Source organism: Rhyacophila brunnea, unplaced genomic scaffold (genome assembly GCF_057557595.1).
Source record: "Rhyacophila brunnea isolate RB1 unplaced genomic scaffold, BYU_Rbru_1.0 scaffold_1, whole genome shotgun sequence".
Taxonomy (NCBI): domain Eukaryota; kingdom Metazoa; phylum Arthropoda; class Insecta; order Trichoptera; family Rhyacophilidae; genus Rhyacophila; species Rhyacophila brunnea.
The window spans coordinates 64336215-64362734 of record NW_028232751.1 but is presented as its reverse complement, the minus strand read 5'-3'; the positions used below and the strand labels follow the sequence as shown (position 1 = coordinate 64362734).

Below are 26520 nucleotides of genomic sequence, written 5' to 3'. Positions count from 1 at the left end.
CGACCTACAACATTAACATATTACAAAATGACCGCGAAAAATGGAGTATGATGGGGGAGGCCTTCATCTAGCGGTTGCGTCTACCCCGGCTGATGATGTGTTACTTCTACAGTCAAATATAATACAATACAACCCCATGAAAGTTGCGATATTGATAGTAATTGAGTACTTTAGCATTCAATTGATGTCACAACTAACAAAAAAACACCATTTCTTCTCAGATATTTTGAGAACTTTTCCGATCCCAAATATTCTGAGTAAAAATTAAATATATTTATGATAGTATACTATATTCACAATAAAATATAACTATACACAACTGCCTAAGCCGCTTTTTTATGTTTAAAATAATTCTAGAAGTTAGCCGTGCGAATTGCAAATTTGAGGTTATGTACTTCCCGCTTGGCAATAGAATGATGAAACAAGTACTCCATCACAATATAATGTAAATCGATAAATAAATGCATATTAAATAATTATGTGCATACCTTTTTTCACAACTTATAATATAAATGGGAACAAAATGACTTGCAAAGTCAAGTGCCACTCGCGAATTCGTCGAGTCGCGACCGCAAACGCGCAATGGCCGATACATCGACCAATTGTTGAAATAATATTTTGCGAGCGATTGACGTACACTTCATATTAGATGGAGATGGGATTAGAGAATTCTTATTTCGTAACCAGAGAACGTTCTCGACAACGTCTTGAAGTACTAAGGTTGATATTTCCACATTAAGTGTATGACTTATAGCTCATAAATGAGGTGGTCGATAAATAAACCGTTTTTCACCTATGCCCTACTATAAAGGGTTAAAAAAAAAAATGGTAAAATGTGATTACGTAGTACTAATCAATCAATCATGTTCAATAATAAATTTAGAATAAAGATGATTTCAAAATTATTGACAGATCGATTATTATTTATATAATCTTATCGCCCACGATGGCAAAGTGACATACGCGTTAGCTTATGTCGTTGGTCCTAGGTTCGAATCCTGGGTCTGGCAAATGCACATATTGTTTTTAAATCTGTGATTGGAATCAGAGTATAAACCTAATAAGTCGAGTAAGTGGCTAACATCCATTTCTCGTAAAAACAAAAATCTGTTAATGCAAACCTCCACCGAAGATAATATATGATCTATTTTTTTAAGAACTGATATTGTTCGTCATTGTGTAGGTAGAGAAATATTTAGTGTTAATTTTTTGTGCAAATGTCTATATGTGCTATCAAAATATCCAAACATGCTATGGAATCCGATAAGTGAGTCCAAGAAACCATAGAATTCTTGGATTCCGATTATGAAATATAACTGATCAAAAGAGAAACAGCGCTGAGAGAACAGGACGATTATGACACTTTCCGATGTTGACCATGACTACGGGTGAGGCTTCCACTTCTACGCATGAGACACTAGTGGCTACATCTAAACTATTTTCCGTAGGACCCTTTGTACCAATTGTGCACGATTTTGAAACTCTGTGTTATTATGTTGAACCACGAATTGACATACACTGGTACAATCACGATCAAAATCTAGGAATAGCATCCTTTGGTCATCCGAGGAGATTTTGGAGCTGCCTGCGGTGGAAAGAATGGCGAGGTGGGGCGAGAGATAATCAATCCTACACAGCCTTCTCAGTGGTGCCCGACGAAAAGCTGCCACCTAGGGACACGCAGGACTTTGCAGTTTAAAGGGCAATTAATCGAATACAAACTGAAGAATTAGGACCAAGAACAATATGAAAATCTATAACTGTAGCGTGAACATGACGGAAGAAGAACCCTAGAGTAAATTTGAATGAGAATTAAATAGAAATGAGGTTTTTCACATATTTAAAATGAATAGAAATGTAATGGACAAAATTGTTTTATGCTGTTTCATTATTGCATGATGGCTGAGCGGTTAACGTGTCAGTGTACAATGTCGTGGGTCTGGCAAATACACATACTGTTTTTCAGCATGTGTTTGGAGTCAGAGTATGGACCTAAAAGGTGAGCAAGTGGCCAACACCCATTTCTCGTAAAAACAAAAATGTTCTTCCTAGGATCATATCGTCGGTATAGTGGCAGAAGACGATAAGTCAAAAATTGGCTGATTTGAGTTATGAATGCAGAATTATAAAGTTTAACACGCTCCATCATCTGAAAAAACAAGCTCCGCCAAAGTCCATGTAGTTGTGACACAATTTAAAGAATTCAATACATATTAAGTCACTTTCTTTCATACTTCATAGTGGCAAATAACAATAAGATGACTTAACGTTATTTGGCTTCAAGCTTCTAGTCACTTGTCCGTTATTTATATTGACTTATTGTCTATGCCACACACAGCTTGCAACCATGTGACAGTTGGTTCTGAATGTTGACGTTTCGCGCCTATTTATATATCTCATATTTTCTACGATTGTGCTTGTAATCTATTGTATAATCGTTTTTATCGACGTGTATTATTTAAGATTGGAAATATTATGTTTCTGTATGGGCAACAGAATAAAATAAGGGAGCATGTAAAAGGTAAGCAACTTAATTCAACATAACCTCAAAATGAAGTTTGCTCCACAATTATTAATTATTTGTGTACTGATATCACGTTTCTATGGCGTATTTTTATGTAATCGGAAAGACATCCTTACTAATGTATATGTTTTATTTATATTTTAGATGATGCACACCAAAGTGATGTTGTGGATGGAGACAATATTAATAATGTCTGGGACTCACGATTGTACTCGGTCAAAACCAAATGCCGCCAACTTGACGCTTGCATTCTGACGGTGCTGCTTTACGGTAGCGAATCATGGCTTCCTTACGAAGGCTCAGAGCAACCGTATACTGAGCTTCGAAAACAGATGTTTGTGATGAATACTGGGTATGCGGTGGTATGACTTTAGGATCGAGGAGATAAGAGAATGCACCAAACGGCTTCTCATCACGCTGAGAGTGAAGAGGCGACGTTGGACCTGGCTCGGCCACGTGCTGCGGATGCCAGAAGAGAACCTCAACTTGGCTTGCCTGTTCTTCAAGCCGACCTAACTCCGGCGTCCTGGAAGGCCGCTAAATACTATCTATAGAGTGTTTACTCTATAGATGCTCTATAGGATGCTGGTTTGACCTGGAACGGAGCAAAAAGACTGGCGAGCGACAAGGATTCTTGGAGGCGCCGCGTGGTGTCAATATGCTCCAATTAAGGGGCGGATATGGCCAAAGAAGACGAAGAAAGAGCTTCGAGCGCAAAGGGGATTTTATTTTAAGGAATGCAGACAGTGCTGCTCCAAAACCCAAAGGGTACGAATTGCTGACGGCAAACTGCGCAAGGACTCATAATCATACCACTTTTATCAAAATGAATTAAAAGAAAGTATTTGCCGAATTTCTTTTTTAAATCTCCATACTGTTTATACACCTGTTATCCGATGTTTCTAATAAATAAATTAAATACTGTTCTCGAACCCTTCGAGGTTGGCTATGATGAAGCGGAAATAATGATCTCTAAATTATATTTTAAGTTTTCTTAATTAATTTTACAGGGTGAATGTTAATTTTAATTGTTTTCATAAATTATTTTTGTGTAATCATCATCCCCATACTGTTTATCCACCTCTAATCCAATGTTCTGATAAATAAATTATATAAAGATGTATCTTTTTTATTATTTTTACCTAGTACTTAGCTACACAAATTTATGTTTAATAATTTAATAAAGATGAAAAGTATCATAATTTGAAACAAGATTATTACTAATCTTACATACAAAAATATCAAATTACTTCTATACCTACCTAATATTATTACCTAATAGTATCCAACTACCTAATATTATTTCTGTTTTAATTTTAATTTTATTTTAAATTGGCCAGTTTCTATTATTATTAGAGTCCAATGGATTACTACTCAACTACAACATTTTATGTTTGACTATTCTATTGACTCAAAAATCGTTGTGGCAAAAACGTTAATTCACCATTTTGTAAATAAACTCAAAAAAATAATTATTATTACTATAAAAAAGCCTTGACAATACTCAAATCGAATTCATAAATGATTACCAAATATCATAAAGTAGCAAGTTTAGGTAAAAATGTTTAAACTATTTAAATAGAGGTTTCAATTTCTTGAATTTAGAAAAAGACGAATACCTCAAAACAAGGTTTTTTGACTTAACACCTTTTACCACTATACCGACGACAGTGGCGAAGGGTGACTTTTGGAAAGAGATAGGCTGTGGAGATATGATAAAAAGAGCACACTTGTCAGGTATACTTACGAGAATAGTACGATATTTACTACTAATGAATAGGCACGCACTAATAAATGATAACGACACACTAATTCAATGAAACTTCAAAAACTCATTGACGACATAAAAATGAGCGATGTGTTTAAATTACGTATTTTTCAAAACATGTACCCATCAAAAATCATTAGATAAAATTTATTTTTATTTTTAAAAACAATCTATACTTACTTATTTATTAATATTCGATTAAACGCCGTTGAAATTATTATTTTAATTATCTAATTATTAATGATTTTGGACAAAGTGCGCAGTCGTGACAACAATATTATGCGCGAATGTTTTAGGCTCTGCGAAAGGAGCTTGCCTCATTTCGTACAAATCAGCAGACTTGCTGAGGTTACGAGACGTAAAGTCCATACGAAAAAAACTCAGAATTATTCCAAACATAATCGGAAATTTATTTACGTCGAGAAGTCGCGGCGCGGCGTTTATTATTTAATTTACGGCGCGGCGCGCTGTGGTTTTTTTAATACCTTTGCAGTTGTTTTGTAAACTGTGTAATACTGTAATACATTCCTACATATGCGATCTCGTTGGCGAAATAAATTATTTTTATATAACATAAAATAATGAAGTGATTAAGTATATAAATATGTCAAAATGCAATAAAAAAATATTTTTCTTAAGAAGGTAGGCTTTAAATAATCGCCTAGTATGGAGTCTTCGCCACTGACCGACGATATGGTCAAAAAAATTCATGACCAGAAATTGCTGTCTTATAATAGAAGAACGTTGGAGCAATGACCTATTGAATTAAATTTTTTTGTCGAACGATGGTCAGAAGTCGTCATCGGCTGATTTTGCAGATGCTTCATTACACTGTCAATGAACCCGTGTGAAATAGTTTAGAACACTTCTTGACCACTGCAAAAATTTGTCCAGACTCGATGTTGCCTAACAAAAATCTCTTCATAATAGACGAAAGCATTGTGTTTAAATGACAACTGATATTTAAACAGTTTATACCTTCAAAAAAGTCATAGGTTCGGTATTAAATTAGTGATTTCTGACATTCTCTTAGAAGTTATACATTTATCTAAAATATAAATTGTTTTATGGCTCTCCTAAACAATTGGGAATATGGCAGTTGCATCCGTTTGCCTCCGAGGTACTGATAATTCTCATTATAGAAGACTAGTACGGTGTAGAGAGTAGAATATAGAATTCCATTTACCTTTTCTGATTTTCCACCTGAGACTAGTTCTCCTACAAATAGCAATTTATTAGGTGAGGTATGCCTGACAAGAAATTCTTGAATCCCTTCGACAGTAACCAAATAATCATCGCGCAGACTGAAATGGTAAGAAGCAATATTACAGGCAAACGCAAAATTTCAAAGATTGACCCGCTCAGCTAATCGCATATGGCCAAATATGTACTAACAAATCAAGTATATTGTGCGCGCAATCAAATAGTTAAACAGAAAACTGCTATATTCTCTCTTCGTCTCCTCTCTTTATTCTCTCTTCGTCTCCTCTCTTTATTCACACATCGACATTGTTTACAATATGGCATGTGTTTATGTGAACTTTCCGAGCACTACGAACTATCGTAGAATTATATTCAAATGGAATAGTTCCTAAACTTAAATAATATTCACAAACATCCATTATACCGCCTTCATATAACTCGCGTTAGACAAAAATGTGATGTAAATAAAAAAAAAAACATATGCCAAAAATGGAAGATATTCAATGGAAAAATATATTCCGTCAAATAGTAGCAATTAATAATAAATAATTCATAATTCTAGAGACATCGCAGGCAATAATTAGACTAATCGTAGACAATAATTTAATATTGTTAATGATGGTTTGATTGTGTTGTACTATTCAAATAAAAGAATTTAGTCAGCATACGCCGATTATTGAATATAGCAACGCTATTGCTTCACGGGGCCGAGAGGAAAATTATGTTGGCGAGGCCTATATCTTGCAATAAATTCATGTTGATGAGATGGATAAGAATATATATCACATTTTTTTTTATAAATAACCAAATACACAGACTGACAGGAAAAGAATCAGCTAAGGGATGCCTTTATCAGAAAATAGATTCAGCCTGAAGATGAAAATGACAATATCACAGAATCATTGTGATAAATAATGTAGCCATACACAGGCCAAAGAGCAATGGAATTAATTTGGAGAGGTTTCCATCTAGCAACTGGATTGAACCAGGTTGTAAGGCAACATTGATATACTACTAGATGAGGAGTTCCCATACAAGTGTCATTTTAAAAATGTACCACAAAAGATATTACGAATATCGTCTTATAATATTTCCTTGTAGGTATAATGCGTTAAGACCGTTAACATGGATTCCCGAATTTCACCCGTATTGCCCTGGCTGTAAAACTAAATTTGCGTTCTTGGAATAGTGACCCTAAGGGTATCTGCAACCCAAAGTTTGCAAGCTACCAAAAATTCATGTCTGAGCGGACAGAGCAATTCGTCATGCGCTGACTATTAGTTAGAGTAAGATGCAAGCTAGATCGGGCTCACCCATAATTATTGCCAGGTCGTTTTCGAAACAAATATTAAGTGAGCTTATATCGAGTTAAGTCCGCTGATATTAAAACAGTAAGTTTTAACACTGGCCGAGTCGCTGAAAATCGGGCGTCACTTTAAGAAGCATATGATTCATCCAGTAGTATATCAATGTAAGGCAATGACAATTTAAAAAGTAGCATAAGTCTGAAAATGTAAAATGTTTTCAAATGTATCATAAACAATATGTAAATATTTATGTTACTGTACTGGACTGGAGGTTATACTTTCTTGACGAACACGAAAATTATGAACAAGCAACGCATGAATGACATATTTTGTAATTTCTCAATGGCAGTAGCTAATATACACACACAAGCAAACATGTTACACTTATTTATATGCAGAGAAAAAAAAAAAAAAAACATAGTACATACCAGTCAAGTGTCTTTTCAGTCCGCAACCACCGTTTGAGAAGATATTCATAGTAGCTATCGCCGCGGGTGTCTAATGCGATGGTGGAGTAAAAGAGAAACTTCCCCGTACTGGGGCTGATCAAGATGGGCACGAGTGGGTATTTTGTAACTTGTGCACCTCCATTGAGACCTGCGCTGCGGCTTTCTGCAGAAAAATAAGAACTGTAAAACAGACATTCAAGATAAAATCTCATTGACCTCTTAGGCCCATGACAAACGGGACTCGTCATAGTAAATCGTGAGACACATGCATGTAACGCACGAAACACATCATATTTTCGTGGCTTTTCAATTGTCAAATCTACCATTTCTCAATTTTGGTGTTGCTGGTGACTCTACGAAAATATTTGGAAAGAAAAATTGATTCAAATCAATGGTAAAACAGAGACTAGACATGATACTTTGATTCTACGAAATCAGGGCTGTCAAAATCAGGAAATTCCAAACGACTTGCGGACATTTCTGTCCACATTTTCACAGTTGAACGTGTTAATTTTGTTTTGAATATACAATTACTATAACCAAATTCTATCGGAAAATGTGTGCTTCAGTGCAAGAACGTTGTGGTCCCGCGGGGGCATCTTGCGAAAAACGTATAACCGTGTGTGTAATGTTCGTAGACAGCAGTGGCGAAGGGTGGAGGTAGGCTGTTAAGATCCGCCATAAATAGTGCACATTAAACTTTTTCAGACATACATATTTATTTTCATTGAAATAAGACTACAATTTACAGAAAGTGTTGGTTAGTTTTTAAAATTCAATTAAACCCTGAGAAACCAAGCCATAATAGATAATAAGTCAAAAAATACATGTATATCTATAAAATATCTAAAATTATGCAGTTAAATCATACATAACTTTGAATATTTTATAGATAGAATAATATTTTTTATTTATTATAGTTTGGTTTGGGCAGGGCTTAATGAAATAAAAAAATGAGCCCATAATATGTGTAATATGTATTTTTAATCCAACGAAAACAAATAACTATGAATGGAAAAGTGTGCACAATTTTGTCGTATCGCCCAAATTAGACCAAAACTATTATGGTTTCGTTTAGGCAGGGTTTAATTGATTTTTAAAAAATAACTAACACCATCTGTAAATTGTAGTCTTAGTTCAATAAAAACAAATACATATGACTAACAAAGTTTAGTGTGCACTATTTACAGCGAATCTTAACAGCCTACCTCCACCCTTGGGGCAAAATATACACGGTTATACGTTTGAGTTTCGTAAGACGCCGCCGCGCCCGCCAAATCACTACGGCCGAGCACTCAGTATTATTTTAATGTGTATCACAAGTTTTTCACATTGTATTCTAATAGAACTTTATGTGATTGCTTTGATGCATTTAGTTTTGTTGTAAATGAACAACATTTCATTGAATATTAGTGTTTTAGTAAATTATTTGTATTGAATTTACTGCTAATTTTGTACTTTATTGATTTCAAGTTATATATTGATACAGCATTCGGATTATGATTTGAAGTGTAGACGAACTGAGTGATGACGAAAACGATATGGTTCTTTCATATGAAAAAAGATGTGACTGCATAAAAAATATGAATTACAATGCCGGCAGGAAAAGTTTATTATAAATCAAAAGAACCGATTGTAAAGCCTGAGTGTATAGTGGAGTACATATTATAATAAAAACATAGGTGGAGTGGCATAGTCATTTTCTCTGAAACATGTGCCAGAATTGGAATCAAGTTGCATAAAAAGGTCTTTCGTCATTTTATTGATTTGTTCCGGCTTGATTGTTCCATGTCATCCACCTACAAAAATATGGCAAGAAGCAATGCTTTGGAGATTTTCAAATACATGTTCCGGAACAGTTGATAGGAGAGCACAAGACTGAACCATAGCAGAATTAGAAGGCCCCATTGCCAGCTAGAGTTACCGAACGTCATTAATCGGGTAAAATACAGTCAACAACAAAAAAAACCAATGCAACTCAACTAGACGATGTTGTGCGTTTTAATTTAAATATACACAAAGAATGCAAGGAAACAAAATTTATGTAAATAATGCAACATTGCTCCATGTTTCGAGCCTTGATTTGAAATTTTCCATATAGAAGAAAATTTTGTGTTTTTTCAATGTGTAAATATAGTCTAATATTTTTCTTGATATTGCGCCAATATCATTGTAAAACTCCCACCAAACATTTCAATCATTTATGTCAAAAGGCATATTACAAATTATTCAGTTACAATTCAACCAACGCCAAAGCCACGCCAACATAGGTTAGTTCCTTGACTACATCCCTGCGTCCACTATTCTCCACAAAACTCCAACTTCCTCAAATCTAGTCCATTCAAAATTATTGCCAGATTTCTTTAATGCAAATATTCATCATTGTCGATGTTGACTATTTCAAAGTGAAACAATTTGTGGTAACCCTAATTCTAGTGCTATATTTTTTTCTTTTTAAGTAGGATTTTTTTTATTTTACTTACAATATATAATTCTTAGGCCTTGGTAGTATAAACTCTGTATATAGAGGCCAGGCTGCCAAGTAAATTGATTTAGTAACATACTGAATATTACACAAAATTCAAGCCTGTAAATACGGCTGTCCTTAGTTTCCAACAGTTGATTTATAAATCAAATTAAATATTTTGTGTTTTAATAATTCATAAGCTAAGCAATTTTGCAACCTTTCCACACAACCCAACCCATCACAAAATAAACGGCTAAAATGCGAGTTCAAGAAAATTAAAATATTATGTATATGTTAGGTACCTCAAATTTGGGGTCATTGGAAGATCTGGATAAATTTCGGAACTCCAACTGGATAGTGGCAGCCTCAGATGTGGAACTGTCAGGTGACCATTTTGTAGAGTGAGCCCGCCATGTAGCCTAGTTCACATCGGAATATGGAATTCCTGAAGGTGTTTCAAAAGCTGGTAACAACCTTTCGCCCAAATCAATCTGGATGAGAATAAGTGAATGTAAAATGAAATTAATGTTGTACATAGTACAGTAAAACCCCGTTAATACGAATTCCACGGAACCGAAAATCTAAAACTCTTTTTTGTGAATATTTCAAATTACGACGAATTTTGAATTATCAGTGTTCTTATTAACGAGGTTTTACTGTATTCAATTCTCATCATGAAATGAAACGAAGAAAAGAGGAATATCTGAAATATTATAATATGATCATAAGTTTCAAAAACAGGATTGCCTTTAAATTGTTTACTGTCTTGGCGGACTCATGTACCTCCTTAGCATAATGAAAGCGAACTGATAGCTGTAATTAAACACATACTGGAGTGGTATTATTGTATGCGAATCAGCCCCGCCACTGCGAGTACTTTGGGCATACTCATACTGATGCGATGTGCTAATAGCAAGTGTATTTTGTTAAGTATCGGTAAAGACTCAAACAACTATTTTAAATATACAAATAGGATGTTACCTTTAGTGAGGCCGTGTCAAGGCTGTCGATGATGGTCAATGCGAGGAGAAACCAGTCTTGATATCCTCCTGAGATGGGTCGCAAGTGATCATGACCCCGAGCAATTTTTTTATAACCAGCCCGCGCATGCTGGAACGCACCAACAACAGTACGCTGTCTATCATTAGTAGGACCTGAAATTTTCATTTTTTTTTTTAACAAGATTCCTTAAAATTCAACAAGGCATAGATCTCAGTAGCGAAGGGTGGAGGTTGGCTGTTAAGAAGATCTGCCATAAATAGTGTACATTAAGCTTTGTTAGTCATACATATTTGTTTTTATTGAACTAAGACTACAATTATTTACAGATGGTATTGGTTAGTTTTTAAAAATCAATTAAACCCTGCTCAACCAAACCATAATAGTTTAGTAGTGGCAAAACTCCCAGGCTTGAGGAATTTACATTTTACACTGAATTGTACATAATTATCTAAAATATTAACCAAGCCATTACGCTATACTATGTGAGGGGTAATTTTCGTTCATATTAATAAACATCATAATAAGAAATAACATAATTTGTCATATTATAAATATAAAATAATGATTTCAACTATTTTCATTTCATTTATATTTTAACGCGTCCCTGTTCACAATACTTTAAGGGTGGTGATATTTTGTTTTAGATAGGTAGCTACTAGTGGTGAAGGGTGGAGGTAGTCTGTTAAGTTCCATCATAAATAGTGCACACTAAACTTTGTCAGTCATACGTATTCGTTTTCATTAAAATAAGGGTCGTATGCATGAGATTCCCAAAAACCTTATAGGCTATATACTGCACGTTTGTATGCATGAGTACAAACGTAATTAGCTGTTAAGTGACGTCACGAATGTGACATCTCACGTGTCATGGTGCTCGTATTATAAAATTTCATTCCCCGATAAATAATTCAAAATTTTGAAATTGTAAATGTGTCTGAAAGTGTGCGAACGGTACCATATAAATTTAATAATTATACATGAATAATTATTATGAACTTTAAATAATTTATCAGCTATTTTATCACATGTATGAATGTACATAATATGTGCTATATTGATAGATCTACTTACTTTTCCAAATTGAGAGTTTCAAATTCCTTCCAATTTCGTCAAAAATCAAAATAAATATTGACGTGAGTCGCCAAGCGCGCTCTCTGAAAAAATAACGAGTCGCTAAATTGTCTCTTCATAACCGACTAATCAGACGCCGTCATTCAAATTCTGATTTTAAACGTGCTTTAAATTCTCTATACAATCGTGTCAAACTGGTCACGTGTGTACAGTGAAAAAGTCATGATTTTGCTTCATCTATTTGATTGTTTTTATTAATTAATAATGGATGTTTCATTAGTTAGTGTAAGGGAATCTCAACCAAGAGAATCAATGAAGCATTTGAGAAATCCAGCTAGCTGGAGATGTAATGCGTTACGCCAGGAAAAGTATTTGAAAATGGGCATTCCAAACATTAATTTTTGCTAAAGTTGTTTGAATAATCCAGTGGTGTCACATATTAATTTTTAGTTTTAGTTTGTGTCAAAAAGTATTATTATTGGGACCCTTGTTAATTGAACATTATTTTTGAATCATTGGACGACTTTCTAAGCGAATCCATAATTATGATAAATTAATTAACATAACCACTTAAAGCCACTTAAAGGTCTTCATATAAATATTTACATATATATATTAAATGCTGATAACCCGTGTATAGGTTTGGTTGGACACTGCGCTACCCTAATATTGGTTTATGCCATAGACCAACTCTGATAATTTCAATAAGTCATGGGAAATGACTTACATGTTGATATGATTACTCATAGGATTGCGTTTGGTTTAAAAACATACTTTTTGGGATGTACTTATTTAGTTAAAAGTAGACACATGTTTCTACTTACATCATCAAATTCGTTTTTTAGCTTTACTCCAAAACACTGATTAAATTATTTTTCGTTACCTACTTGATACTTAATAGTCCCATCTATCCTGGCTTATGAAACCATAAGGTATCAATGCACATATTATATTAATTTATCATTTAGTCATAAATATCAAACTTATCATTTTATTAGGCAAGTGCATGCACTGCCAAAAAATCAATTAAGTAGGTACCAATTAAATTGATACAGTTTGAAATAGCTTTGTGATCTCCATATTGAGGATTCCATAGACAGTATAATTAATATACTTAATATGCCTAGTGATTAATACTATTGGCCATTAGTATTTATATTCCTGGTGTTGAATACTTAATAAATAGGAATAAATGCATCGATTAATTCATAGTATTGATTGTTTCAGTACGCTGAGCCTAATAAGACGAATGATGCTGAGCTGAAGAGTTCAGTTCATGGATATATATGGTTTATTGGGTGCTGGACTCCAATTGCTTTATAAATTATTCTCCTTGTGGGGAAGTGAATCCTACCTATCTGATGAAGATACGATACAATCTCAATGCTAGCGCTGTGATGTTACTTTGGCTTCCCAACAACTGCCCTCGTACGTCTACACATATGACTTTTTTACCAGCTTCAACCTCACCGATTCGTTATTTCAGGCCAATACGTGTTATGATTCAAAGAAGATGAAGAACGATATGCATCACTCAGTCAGCTGTTGTAAAATACTGATTACAAGTCGATGAGCCGCATTAATCTTCACAGTGGTGTGTTTGCTTTCACAGGACATCAAGCATGTAAACTGTGAGGATCTTTGACCACTGTGGACATGGACTTGTTGGACATGGACATGAAATTGTTTGCTCATTGTACATGCAAACTTATAGGCAAGAAAATATTCACTGTGATTGGAATACTTCATAGTTATGGAAAATCAGACTTGCAAACCCTACGATTTCGTATGAAAGTCATTTAGCCATCATTATCATCATCGATACAAGGTCATCCAAGAAACTCTTCACCATTAGCTTCCATAACACACCGAGTAAACACAGATCTACTTCTAAAGCAAAGAATGGTTGTCCCTAAACCTATTCCCTGAAATGCGCTAATTAATGTGTAGTATTTTAGGGTTTTGACCGTTATTGTACTATATTTTTAATCTAAATAAATATAATTATCCAATCACCATTATATTATTATGATTATTGTATTATTTTGTTTGTAAACAGCACGACTAGAAACTGTTTGTATAGTTCGCAAATGTTTTACAGAATCTACAAAACGAACAAGGGCCTCAACCAAACGTTTGTAGCAATGAATGCAAAATTAAAATGACATTTGAAAGCTACAGCTGAGGCAGCCATTTTTAATGGCGCGTGACGTCAGATCGCTTACGTCACAAACAGTGTTAAACGCTATTCGATGGAAAATCGGTTAAATAGCTTATAAAGAATTTGGGAATCTCATACATACGGCCCTAAGACTACAATTATCAGATGGTGCTGGTTAGTTTTTAAAATTCAATTAAACCCTGCGAAAACCAAGCCATAATAGATGACAGTCAAAAAATACTCCACTATCTATAAAATATCTACAATGATGCAATTAAATCATACAGAACTTTGAATATATTATATAGAGAATAATATTATTTTTCACCTATTCATACTAGTTTAGTTTAGGCAGGGCTTAATGAATTTAAAAAGATATACCAACAATATGTGTAAAATGTATTCTTAATCCAACGAAAACAAATAAGTATGAATGAAAAAGTGTGCACAATTTTTTCGTATCGCCCAAAATATACCAAAACTATTATGGTTTGGTTAATCAGGGTTTAATTGATTTTTAAAAACTAATCAACATTGGGGAGGATCTGTAGTTTCTAAACACACCTTCGAAATAAACACCAGAAAATTGCACATTGGGTTGAAGAATCTGTTGAGGCTGAAGCTCAGAATCTTCAGGATGTTGTGCAATGGCATTTTCATGATAATCGGCTACTATGTGAACATCAGCGGAATTGACATTGTTCCGACATTTTCAATGAGTTTGGTATATCCTAAAATATTGACAAAAAAAAATGTATATTAACATTTAGGCAATGACATTATTAATGGACGACGCACTCAATACCGTAGCTAGCAAGTAAATTCGCGCATTCGTATGTATAGGTAGACGTAACGCAATTTCCATTATGCGATATCACGCATCGGGAATTTAAAGCAATATGACCTTTATTGTAATGGCGTTAGAGCAGTGTTTCGAATGTCAATGTTCATTTGAGCGAACCCGTTCGAACCGAACCATTCGGCAGACCCAACAAAAGGCATGAGAAATTTATAGCAATATCACCTTTATTGTAATGGCGTTAGAACAGATTATGCCATTCGGCAGACCCGATAATGAAGTGAGTGTCATTTTCTTTTCCAGATGATTCGTCCATATTAATGTCATTGCATTTAGGCCATTCGCTCATGTGAATATTCAAAAAAGACGAGACTGAAACTCCAGTATCTAGCTAATGTATTTCAATGGAGGCTCGCTGCCGGCAAGACTGGGATCTCAGTTTTATATCGAAAGCGTTTTGAAAATTACCTATTATGTATCATCATAAACTTTGTCTCTCTCAAAAATTTCAAAACTAGGTTTCTGCTGAAGTTGACTTTTATATGAAGGATGATGCTATGTAAAATATGAATCCAATGTCTTACAAATAATTAATAATGGTGTCTACCTTTCTATGAAACACCCCCCCCCCCCCATACTTGCTATTGCTCTCTCCGATGGTGCAAATTAAATTACTGTTATAATTATATAAATTAAGCTCATTTGCAATCTGGACAGCTGGTTCCACCAATGAAACAATTAAAAGAAGAACAATAATAACGTTAAAATATATTGCGATTATAGTATACACCAGTCATGGCCCCCACATCCTTAAGTGGACCCCTAGGACAGGATGTTCGGCGGGTCCGCACTATAGTTACGTTCAAGTTGACTATCTTTCCCGTATTTAGAGTTTAAAGTCCATACATAATATCAAAAACAGACTCTTGATCCGTGACCCATGTCCGCGAAGGCAGTGGAAGTGTGTATATTAACCAATTGCTGAGCTAGAATCTAGTTAAATATCATGGCTGCTGGCCCGCGGCAGTGTGAGAACAAACATCATTCTAAAATAGAGGTTTTTTTACAAATACGAATGACTGTCAAAGTTTAGTGTTCACTATTTGTGGCGGATCCTAACAGCCTACCTCCACCCTTTGCCACTGATACCGCAGTCACACTTAGAAAAGTAGAAGTTTGGACACCTAAATTACTCTACTGAAATTGACAACTCAGCAGGAATAGCCACTTATATCCATAAAAAATATATATTTTGCATTAGTAATAATCACATGGGATTTTAAGGAAATGAATGCAGAAAGATGGCACACTGCTTGTGGAAATAGGTTGAATACCTACCTATAGAGTTAAGAATGAGTACTATCAACTTGCATATTGAAAAAAATAAGAACTGGAATTACTATTTTTTATTGAAGTAACAGGAGATACAAGTAGATTAGGTACTAGAAAAAAAAACATATATGATTATGAATTAGATTACATACTTAGTATATGTTAGATACTCATGTCCTAAGTATATTATATACCTCGATCTGGATGGATTTCATTAGGAAATAACAAATGCTATCTATGTAATGCTGAATTATTGAATACTCAATACTTATATATAATATCATCACTGTTCTGGCAGAAGACACTAATTCGAAAAAATTACATATTGAGTTAGTTATACCAAAATGTTCCTTATTTCAAACTTTACCGTCTGGAAACCTTCTTAATAAATAAACAGTCTTTATTTTAAAGTCATCCTTTTTACGATTACTTAATAAACTCACATGATATACCATTTCAAACATTTTAACAACTTCAAAGTCAAATTACTCAAAACTAATATTTTCCAGTTAGTGTGTTCTGCCAGAACAGAGACGATATATATATTATGTATTTCTTTATGATAGAAGTACACTGGATAATTAGTGAATAGGTACAATTTGAAAATATTGTTTATTAATTGATTCAAAAATGTTTTGAGTCCATGGCTGATTTAAAATTCAAAATGTTGGCCATGGCTTCATTTTGGAATTCGATAAATTACTCTTGTACTTTTTTGGAAAGTTATCTGAATTATTTGCAATAGGTAATAATGAATTCCGAGTGGCAACTGGCATATTGAACGCAACACAATCCTGGTTCGACCATATCACAATTATGAGAAATTCAATTGTATAGGTACATTCAACACGCAAAACCTTAGGGCTTCACACAGGCAGGTGCCTTACTTGGTGGCTACGTGGTAGGTGACATATCCTAGTGAACGAACGCGCACTATTCTATCGCAACGACCACACTGCACGCTTCCCTACGTGATTATGAGTCACCTAATGAGTCTCCCGGCGTACAAGCGTGTTGGTTATTTTTATTGTGTCACCTAGTGATCTTGCCATTATCTATGGATTTTGCAAAGTGGCGGATGTTTCTTCAGTATGAGAAATGTCAAACACCATATATTTTGAGGTTATGAATAATGACGCATGGGATGAATGCATCCAACAAGTTCGAATTTGAGACTTTCGAAATTTTAAACTTAAATTCTCTGTGAAAAGTAGCTTTCTGGTTAGTTTTGAGAGTGACATATCGTTGTTGACTTGAGCGCTCCCAAATGTCAAATGAATTTGTACCTAAGCACGTAGCCTACAATGTGACAGTAGTGTTTTTAGTAGACAAGCATAGCATCTAGCTCAGGACTAGCGAAGCACCTGCATATGTGGCCGAAGCCTTAAGGTATTTGTGGGATCACATATATCTAGCATTCGAAGAGGCCAAATTACATTGGCAGATTTTGATGCCAATCGTCTGTCATGATCGCCCTCCTGCGGTGGATCCCCGGATCATGAAAAGTCACTCGAGTCATGGGTTAAATAGAATGGTTCCAAATTGTCACTCACCGCTCATTCGAAGATAATTGGGTTGGTGATTACTGACAACACACGGTAATTGTTGGCCTAACCATCACTCATCTCCGATTGACTTGTAAGCGAAAATATTAAATATTCTATTTTGACCATGACTCCAGTTAACGATCTAAAGTGACATTTCTTAATTGGGAATGATCGGCCATTGCAACCATTATTTGCATCCAACGTTGGAGTTTAATTAAGGTAATTTAAAACGATTAGTTTAGTTGTCCGTTCAGTCTTCGTTTCTGGGCAAATGCAAAAACTGAAACAGCGAATCTATTTTATACACAACAGGACGGAGACATGGGAGGATGGGTTTACCAACAGTTATTGTATCAGTATTTAGAATTGCCAGTTATACTGACGTGTAAATGACTTGGTGATGAGAGTTTATTGAGATTTGTCATGACTATTTATGCTTATGGAAAAAGAGTGATGAAATTAATCCGAGCCTTCAAGCTAGTCGTCTGTAATTTCAAAACTGAACTGACCAAATCTGAAACGGCGACTGAACGAACTGAATTGATGTCTAAAGGACCTTCATCAATATCTACGACAAAATGATCGACGATGCGAGCGGTTGACAATGTGAAAAAATGGCTACCCATAACCAACCACGACATTATTGAAAAGGGAGACAGGTGGATGAAATAATGCATCGAATGTAATCACAGTTCAAATATTACTATTTTCCCATAAAACAACGCGAAAGTATGAATGTAAAAACACAGCTTACCCTCCAACAGCTTCGGCGATTAGAAAACTCATCGCTATGAAGGGGCAGGAACAATGAGACATCTGCCGTATTCCGACCACCGTACATATTTTATTATTCTTCAGTTCACTATAATTCAGCAATGAATGCAGATTATATAGAAGACGAATGGATGCACTTTATTATAAACAGCACGAACTACAAGTCCTACGGTTGCTCCTACTTACAACAGCCGACAGCGTTATGACTGTTAGAGTTATGACATGATGCGTCAATGCGAGGGGAAGAGGGAATGGCGATTGGCGCCAAATGGTAGCGTGCATTCCATTTCCAAAACAGGATTCATAGATAAAGCAGGATAAAGACAACAACAATAGTCAATAATCAATGCAAACATTTTACATTCATAAATAATTATAAAGAAAGGTGGAAAATTTTTGATAAATAGCACGTTCTCTTTTTAGATTTTTACAGATTCAAATACAATATAATAATTGGTAATTCTCATATCTTCATCATCCTATTTTCTAATTTAATTTATCAATCTCGCACAAACCAACGCGAATTCGCAACGCAGCCGCTATCGCTGTCGCCACCGCTTGCATTTGTTGCGAATTTTGCGTTTGGGCCGTTTGGCATCACACCAATGCGACAACGACGCAACATAGACTAAATAATTTTTATTCCGCTCCAGATTTAAAATTTTAAATAATATAAATATTTTACGCCAAAAATTCTATAATTTTTATGAATTAAATATGAAAAATATACGTACCTACAATAAGTTCGTATCATTGAACCTGAACTGAACGAATCAAATCGACTGCCTCATGTAATAACACACCAATTCGAAATAGTGTGTTTTATGTTTTTTGAGCTATTGTTGCATAGAAAAAAATACCACACCAGCCAATTTTTTTTTGGATTTTTTTCTCGAAAAACACCCAAAATACTGTTTAAAATAATACTCGTAAGTAGAGTTATGATTATATAACATTTTTTGTAAAATCTTAAATTACATGGAATAATAATCCACTTGTAGTTGGTGTGTTATTACTCGGAAAAAATATACATGCTCCCTACACAAATCATTTTAGTGTATCATTTAACTATGATTTCACCGTGGAATATGACACTAATTCAACTTTCACCTTCAAATCTCGCCTTTATCAACATATAACAACACTGTATTGAAAAATCATTATCCTTTGTAATGAATCGCACCTACTTTCATTATCACAAATTGCTTTTGTGACAGTAAAATTGTATTATTTTTGTTATTGTGTACAAATGACTAATTTTAATATTATTATTAATACTATCGGCCTATGGTAGGTACTATTGGAATTTGAATTTAAATTCTAATGGATTTAAGTTATGAACCATTCCATTTAATTAATATGTCTAATAAAATAAAGGATGGAAACAATAAAAAAATAAATCTCCTATTTCAGACAACACATTTTTAGGTTATAATTATAAATGATTCAACCTTAAATGAGGCGCCGAGTCGCTAAACTGGCTCCTGGCGATTTTTCGATAAAATGAGTTTTGAATGTACTTAGATGCTCTATCGATAGATCTATCGACTTTTCCAGTTGAGAGTTTCAAATTCCTCCCAATTTCATCAAAAAATCAAAATGAATATTGACGTGAGTCGCCAAGCGCGCTCTTTGAAAAAATATGGAGTCGCTAAATTGTCTCTTCTTAACCGACCAATCAGACGCCGCCATTCAAATACTGATTTCAAACGTACGGTAAAATCTCTATACAACCGCGTCAAACCGTTCGCGTCTGTGCAGTGAGAAAGCCTTGATTTTGCTTCGTCTATTTGATTGTTTTTACTAATTAATAATGGATGTTTCATTAGTAAGTGTAACGGAATCTCTACCAGGAGAATCAAGGAAGCGTTTAAGAAATCCAGCTGGCTGGAAATGTAACGTGTTACGCCAAGAAAGGTATTTAAAAATTGACATTCCTAACATTAATTTTTGCTATAGATGTTTCAATAATCCAGTGGTGTTTCATAATATTATTTTTTGTTTCGTACGCTTTTTTTAAATGATGCCGTAGATACATAATATTGTATATTTAGCGTGATGTAATTATTATGAGATCTATAAGTACAGATTTTTAACATATTTTGCTCTTTTCAAAAAATAATATTGGGACCTTTAATAATTGGACATTATTTTTTAATCACTTGATGACTTATAATAAATTGATTTAAGATAACCGCCATAAATCTCATTATATATATTTACATAATATCTAAGTATAGTCATTATTTTATACTTTTGTATATATATTTTATTAACCTCTATCTTTACTTTTTATTTTCAAAGTTATTAATTATTGTATTTTTCATAATTTGTTGCAGATATTCATCTAAAAAATTGCCCGAGTATCCTCAGTGTAATCATGACACTAAGAACTTCAAGGGAAGTTCATTAAATGGAACTGATATTAGACATTTCCATACTGCATTTTATGAAAAGGCAGTGAAACTTGCTCAAGATACAATTATAGTGAAGTATTTTAAAGGAGTTTCAGTGATGTCACACAGTGGGGCTGAAAGAAAAAAATCTTTTTAATTTTATAGTGACCTACCTACTTTTAATTCCTCTCTCCACCTTGGAACAACTAGATCATCAATGATTATGCTTTATATGTATGTGTTATTGGGACCATCACTTATTCACATATTTGGTATACTTGCGTTATTTCTTGCTCGCTTCTCATTAATAAACACGATTCTTTATTTTGAAAAAATGTTTTTTTTCTATGTACATACATACATACCTACCGCTATAAATGCTAAAAAGATGCAATGTAAAAAAGGATTTACCGTGTAGTAGGTAAGTATGGTGAGAAAATATTTGTTTGGCAAAATAAATTCTAAAATATCTATATTAATTGAAATAAATACGGCCCGCTACTGAACAGTCATTTCCGGCCGACCTTATTCCATAAGTGCCAAACTCGACTCTATTGACATGTAACGTCAAAGTGTGAGTCACAAATTTGGCTCCTTGCGACAGCGAGTGATGCAAGTGTGCTCTCCGGACAATTAAAATGCATTTATTTGGAATATTGGCGCATATAAATTGAATTTGACGTTTTAATTTACTATTCCATATAAACCGGAAACTAGAAAATAACTTAAATTACACTTAAAGTTATCACACTGCCCATAACAGTTTTTCGTGATTTACTCAAAACTCAAAAAACCCCCAGGAGCCAGTTTAGCGACTCGGCGCCTCAAATATTCTATCTGTACTATTGGCTCCTACAGGATATTTAATGTTTATAATATTCTGTGTTTCGTAATATAAACTATAACGTCTTCCTATCATTAGTAAGCATCGTATAAATGCATATTTGCACCATTAGTTTCCAATTTACAACCTACAATAATTATTCTTCTTGTATTGATTCCATGACGACTTGTGATAAGTAAATAAGGTAATACTTGCCTATTTTTGCACACGTGTTGACCTTTTTACTATACTTTTATGATAAATATGGTAGTAAAAATAGTCTAAAAGGTTTATTGCATGTTTGGGTGAAAATTGGATAGTCCAGGTTGATTTTATCCCCATCTGAAGACTCCGAATAGTCCTAGTGATCCTGGATTGTCGGGTTTTAGTTGTTCTTCCAGTGTGCCATTATGACGCAAAAATTTGGAGGAGATTTGGGAATGATTGATGATTTGATCGAAGAAATTACGAAATCTCTAGCAGATCTTACACAGAATGAAATATATCGCTCTATTTTAGAGGATAATAAATAACAGTATACTTCTGTCAGTACTTTTCCACCTTGAAACATAAATGCACTTGTAGACATCACGTCATCAGACATGACGTTGTACCTACTTAGTGCATCTGTACAAAGTATTTTCACTATAAATTGACACACTTGAATCGAGAATAAGAAGAGAGCTGTAATTTAAGACTTGTGTAAAAGGAAGAAAGCCAAAAAAGCATTCAATTCAGGTGAAGAATATGTGAATGAATATAAGAATATTTGAATACCATGGAAGCACTATGTAAAAATTCTTGCCAATTCAAATATGTGCCCAAAAAATGAGTGAATCCGAACGTCAAGTTAGTTTTGATTCATTTTGTATTATTGGCAATCATGAGAAACAATGGGATTACATCTAACGATATGACAAGTCAGTGCAAAAGAAAACCCAAAACTACCAGCTTCTTTAAGACGTTTAAAAGCACTTATTTATGGTTTGTCATGCTATAACGAAATAATAAAAGTATGTAAAACTATGTTTTTACAAACACTTTCAATTTCAAATATGTGGGTGGTGAGTGCTTTTAAAAAAAGGAAGAGTCAGAATTGCTATTGTATAGTCAAGGCAGGTACAACAACCGTTCTCATGCACTCAAGGAAGCAAAAAAAAATAGTATAATTGAACATGTTAATAATATATTTCATAAGAAAAGAATCCCACTATGTTAGAAAAAATAGCCAAAAAGAATATTAAGACGAGAATTTGAATATGGTGAAAATGTTTCCCCAATATAGCATATGATTTGGATCAAAACAATATCAATTTCCAATTGCTACTGAACGCCAATATAAAGGCATATTTTTCTCGTATTTCTTCGTCTGAACAGGAACGGAAACAATAATTGAGTAAATTAAATATTTAATAAAAAATAAAGTGATTATCAGCAACATTTATTATTTACAGAACGTTCGAGAGAGATGAAACAGGGTGATATAAATCGTGCAAAAGAAAATCGCATTACAACTGTTACAGCATGTTTTGATTTACAAAAGTTTTAACTGTGTCACAAAGTGAAGTATGAGTCTTTCATTATAAGAGAAAATAATATGCCATCTATAATCTCACTGTTCATGATAGGATGGCTATTAATTGTTACCTTTGGCATCTACAAACAGCTAAGTGAGGTGCGATAGAAATAAGTAGCTGCATAGAAGTATAGAAGTCTTATAAGTACTATTTTTACATATTTAAAATCTAATTTTAAGAATACAGTTGTATATTATATGATAGTTTTCCTATACTTAATTTAAAAAAAGTTTAATTTACATAACGTTTATAATGCTGCAACGTAATTAACGTAAAATATATAGGTAACAAACTATCCTATCATTTCTTAATTTATACTACCAATCATTATTATGTTGAGTGGAATATTCATTAAGTAACTTTGCAATTATTTTACTATAATATTATGTTCTGTAAAACAATTTCCTCAAACTGACTGAATGGTTAAAATACAGTTTATTGCAATAAAATATTGTTTAATTAAAAAATCTCTTCATATTCCATCAGAATATCTAAACATATTTTTGGTTTAATCAAATATCATCGAGAGAGAAAACACTAAGAGCACATAGTATGTCATTCCCCGTAAAAGTCAAAACAAAAATCTCTCTAAGTCGAGATATTTAAGATTATCTTTCAGAATTAGCATGAAAAAAAACACCATCTCAAGTTACGTGGTACTTTTTTTATGAAAAAAAAAATAATTACGTGGAAAAACACACCAAGTATAGATATATACACCCTCTTAAAATATATAAACGGGAAAAATCACACCAAATCTAGATGTAATATTTTAGTTGTCAAACTTAACGTGGAAAAACACATTTAGGGTATTATTTCCCAAATTATTGTCTTGCAAAAGTTGATTGTATGCTTAAATGATACTCTATTTAAAGATATAAATTATAATTTAAATAATATTTGCACATAATAAACGGCTTTTGCTACAAATTTTTTTGAATGGTTTTTTTGCTCTCCTGAAAAGTTGATAATTTAGAGTTAGTGTGTTATTCCATGAGGTAGTCGAAATGGCACGTTGGATTTATTTGATTTGGAACCGTTTGGTAGAATGTCCACGGAAACGCTTTTCTGACAACTAATTAGTGTTGCCAGTACTTAAAATTAATTCATAATATATTAGTCTCTAAAACAGAAACATATTTATTGAAACGTCAACTTGTTCTAAATTCTAACCTCCTATCGTGGTTTACAATAATACAAATTTAACAAACTGTCGTATTCATTCATTTTAAATATACAAATATACATTCATGAATAGGTAGCCATTTAGTTAATTTATAGGTATGACGAGTTTTTAAAAATTACTTTTGATTAGAGCTTTTCATAATTGACTACTTGTTCATGTCGACAGTATGATATTGTGACTAAGACGACAATCGAACATATTAAATTCGTTAGGTAATATAAAGATCATTCCTATATAATAATTATAGTAACTAATGATATTAAATCGAACTCTTTACATAGAAAACATGGCTGGATTTTGAGATAATAAGACCAAAAGCGGCGTCTTGTTCGCGTATGGTTACTTATGAATAATAGGTATTGATTATTAATCTATAATATACATAATTCAAGTGAACTCCTATGGTGTAAATATCTAACACCTCACGATATAATATAAATGCCGAATAATGCTTATCAACACTTCGACAGATTGCCATTAGTCTATGGATCGTCCGAATTGGTTTGACGTTTCATGTAAAACCATTTCTGATGGTCCGAGAACGGTTTGATTTTCAATGATACACTGAACCAAACGTCAAATCTCAAACCATTTCCGTTCAACTACAATTTGTATGTATATTGTCTATGGTTTAATTTGATTTGTTTCGTTCAGGTTGAAAGAAACGAACCTATAATATAGCGCTTTCAGAATTGCTACAACTTTTACCCAATTCGCGTAAAGTGTATAGGTAGGTGGAGGTCCATTTACCTGGAACACCCAATGTTAAAACTCCAACTTTTTTTGCGTGCATTTCTTTGGGCATCGTTAGTGCACGTTTGTGCACGATTTTTTTTCGTTTGTGCACCTATAATAACCGAAAAATTCCAATTTCAAATTGGGTGTTCCAACTAAACGTTGGGTCACCCAATGTTGAAATTTCAACTTTTTTTGAGTGCATTCGTTTGTGCATCGTTAGTGCACGTTTGTGCACGCATATTAAGGGGGTTATTCGCATTTCAATTTGGGTGACCCAGCTAAATGCTGGATACTTGTGTCACTAAACATGTGTTTTTCCTTAAATTTAAATTGTAAACATTTGTGCGTTAGTAGTGAACGTTAGTGCACGATTTTTTTTGGTTTTTCACCTATATTCAGCGCGCTATTTAATTTTCAAGTTTGTATGCAAAACCTGACTGGGTGGGTTTAAAAAAATATTTTGTGGTGAAATCTCTTGTCGCATAGCTAGTGCGCAATTCTGCATACTTTTTTTATTTTTTTTTCTCATATAGTGCGTGAGTTATTCGATATGAAATATTTGATGAACCTCCCAACAAAATTTTTTAACTTTTTATTAAGTCATCAATTTGTCTATTATTGGCTTACGTTTGTGCACATGCTTTTTTTGTTTTCTCGATTATATCGTGAGAGATATTATTTTTTTTAAATTTAGTGACTTGATACTTGAACCACTAAATTTGCCTTAAAACTTTTTTATTTAGTGCACCCGATTAGGTATATTTATGTTTACATTTAGCACGATTTTTAAAAAAAATATCTCTTATATTAAGCCTCCCCCAAACCAAAGCGAATATTCGCAGCGAATTCGCAACGCCCTCGCTGTCGCTGTCGCTACCGCTTGGATTTGATGCGAATTTCGCGTTTGGCCCCACAACAAAGCAGGAGGTCCATTTACCTGGATCACCCAATGTTAAAACTCCAACTTTTTTGTGTGCATTTGTTTGTGCATCGTTAGTGCACGTTTGTGCACCTATAATAACCGAAAAATTCCAATTTCAAATTGGGTGTTCCAGCTAAACGTTGGGTCACCCAATGTTGAAATTTCAACTTTTTTTGAGTGCATTCGTTTGTGCATCGTTAGTGCACGTTTGTGCACGCGTTTATTTCGTTTGTGCACGCACATTAAGGGGGTTATTCGCATTTCAATTTGGGTGACCCAGCTAAATGCTGGATACTTGTGTCACTAAACTTATATTTTTTTCAAAATTTAAATTGTAAGCACTAGTGCATTGGTAGTTAACGTTAGTGCACGATTCTTTTTTGTCTTTTCATCTGTATTCAGCGCGCTATTTATTTTTTAAGTTTGTATGCAAAACCTGACTGCGTGGGTTTAAAAATATTTCTTTTAGTAAAA

At 33.8% G+C, this 26520-nt stretch overlaps 1 long non-coding RNA gene across 1 annotated transcript in view; it reads right to left on the bottom strand.

Annotated features, from left to right (window-relative positions):
* Positions 1–18667, bottom strand: part of LOC147080098 (uncharacterized) — a 33303-nt gene extending 14636 nt beyond the window's left edge. The window contains exons 1-4 of the long non-coding RNA XR_015070774.1: positions 18385–18667; positions 10700–10872; positions 10021–10209; positions 7231–7414 (exon numbers count right to left, since the gene is read on the bottom strand). This is a non-coding gene — a long non-coding RNA (uncharacterized LOC147080098). The remainder of the gene's footprint in view (positions 1–7230; positions 7415–10020; positions 10210–10699; positions 10873–18384) is intronic.
* Positions 18668–26520: the final 7853 nt, after the last annotated feature.